Raw genomic sequence first — 2,500 nt, forward strand, 5'->3', positions numbered from 1 at the left:
ATCGACTAGTTTTTTGTTTAGATAAAGATATTTTACAATTTATGCCTGCTATATCAAAGACTTTGCTACGATCTAGTAGCAAACTAGGGATGCGACTAGTCTCAGTGAAAATTGGTTTTTAATTAATCAAATGACTTCCAAATTTAAGGTAAGAATCTTTTTTCTTTCCTTAAACCTAACTTACACAAGTAATCTCTCTTAGTTTATATTACGTTGATCTACTAGCCGGAGATATATTAACTTTGAAAAAGCATCTTGCTAAGTACGATGTTTCTTGGCGGTGATTCTCGATGACCATCGAGTGTTCTTGATGGCTTGTTTCCAGGAATAATCCGACATCGGCGGTATAGAAAAAAAAACAAAACAAAAAAAACAAGACAAAACCAAAGTGTTGCTCTCGCAACACAAATACACATTGGATGAATCCCAGACAAAAAATGTTTTCTCTATCTCTTTTGACACTTAAAAGGTGAATGAGAACTTTCGATTTGCAATCACCCTTTCATAAGAACAAATATACCACTTTATGGATTGACCAGTACTAGATGTTACCAGTGACACTTGGAAATTTCCATGGACGAATTTGTTTTTCAACTATGGCGTTATATATATATATATATATATATATATATATATATATATATATATATATATATATATATATATATATACCTATATATAAAAATAAGTTGTTTGTTTGTCTGTCGACTGACGTCATGTTTGTCGACTGACGAAATTACAGACCAGGACACAAATGATGACCGGGACACAGGGAATGTAAATGGCAACCTGGACACTCAAAGAGAAATTAAAGACTGGGACACCGGGACATATGGTTGGACATAATATTCCAACCCGCTTGGAAGTGCGTCAAGGCGGTGTTCTTTCACTGTATCTTTTCAGTATTTGTATCCGCAGTGTGTTATACAAAATAATGCCCTTTCTTTTTGTAATTTGGTAAATGTCTCTTGTATTGCATATGCGGATGATATACTTCTAGATCTAGCCTCTCGAATTCCGTATCATCTATTTCAAAACATTTCAAAACTGTTGGTCTGTCATTGAATATTGATAAGTGTGAGTACCTAGTCTTTAATGCAAAGTCTATGCCCATTTGAAATCCGTGTTCTAACTTCTCCATCCTTTGTGTCTCTGATTTGCGGCGGTCAAGCATTCATATTTATTGGAATCTACTAGCTTTTAGGATCAATATTGTACGGCATATTAAAGAAAACTTAAAGCGGATTATAGTAAAATAGTAGCTAACTGTGGTCATTAGTATTGAAAAGCGCTTGCATTGCTATACATTAGTTTTTGCGACCATTCAATACTTTTCCTATCTGGTATTTCACCTATCCTGAAAAAAAGACAAGATCTGGCTGAATTGTGTATATTATATTTCCGCTATTGTAAGTTTCTGTTGCCCCTCCCCCAGAGACTGTGGGGGAGTAAGTCATCCCCAAAGACATAGTTATTATGGTTTTCGACTATGTTGAACAAAATGGCTATCTCAAAATTTTGATCCGTTGACTTTGGGAAAAAATGAGCGTGGGAGGGGGCCTAGATGCCCTCCAATTTTTTTGGTCACTTAAAAAGGGCACTAGAACTTTTCATTTCCGTTAGAATGAGCCCTCTTGCGACATTCTAGGACCACTTGGTCGATACGATGACCCCTGGAAAAAAAAACGACAAACAAACTAATAAACACGCACCCGTGATTTGTCTTCTGACAAAAAATACAAAATTCCACATTTTTGTAGATAGGAGCTTGAAACTTCTACAGTAGGGTTCTCTGATACGCTGAATCTGATGGTGTCATTTTCGTTAAGATCCTACTACTTTTAGGGGGTGTTTCCTCCTATTTTCCTAAATAAGGCAAATTTTCTCAGGCTCATAACTTTTGACGGGTAAGACTAAACTTGATGAAATTTATATCAAATTTCAAATTTTATATGAAATTTTATATGAATTCAAATTTATATGAAATTTTATATCAAAATTCAATTTTTTAGGGTTTTGGTTACTATTGAGCTGGATCGCTCCTTACTACAGTTCGTTACCACGAACTGTTTGATCCCCATCGGCATTCCCTCAAGACAGAGTGTTTTTTGATTTAGTTTAACATTTCTCTCAACTTTCGGTGAAAGTTCCCACTTAATACTCTTAAATGTTCCCGAGTTATTGCATATATGCCATATTGACATTCATAATGCACTTAATGTCTCCTGAATTAGTTCAATATACCTCTCGATATTCACTCGAAATTTTTACTTAATACTGTTAGTTGTTCTTGAAATGTTATAAATGCGCCCTTTTTTTACCTTTATGTTCACAGTTGCTTTTGACTTTGTTGTACAATGTTTGTTTATTCCCTGAAAGTTTCTACTGTGGTCCATGGAACTTCCTGAGATACTGTCAATATGTCTTTTTGGCAACTTTGATGCCATAGTGCGTTTTGATTTTGATCAGTAGCATCTGTACAATTATCTGAAAGTCGCCT

General features: G+C 34.9%; 1 long non-coding RNA gene across 1 annotated transcript in view; it reads left to right on the top strand.

Moving 5' to 3' along the window:
• Positions 1-6: 6 nt before the first annotated feature.
• The window catches only part of LOC136042796 (uncharacterized), a 6,450-nt gene continuing 3,956 nt past the window's right edge, over positions 7-2,500 (top strand). The window contains exon 1 of the long non-coding RNA XR_010621436.1: positions 7-148. This is a non-coding gene — a long non-coding RNA (uncharacterized LOC136042796). The remainder of the gene's footprint in view (positions 149-2,500) is intronic.

The sequence above is a fragment of the Artemia franciscana genome, unplaced genomic scaffold (genome assembly GCF_032884065.1).
Source record: "Artemia franciscana unplaced genomic scaffold, ASM3288406v1 Scaffold_2040, whole genome shotgun sequence".
NCBI lineage: Eukaryota > Metazoa > Arthropoda > Branchiopoda > Anostraca > Artemiidae > Artemia > Artemia franciscana.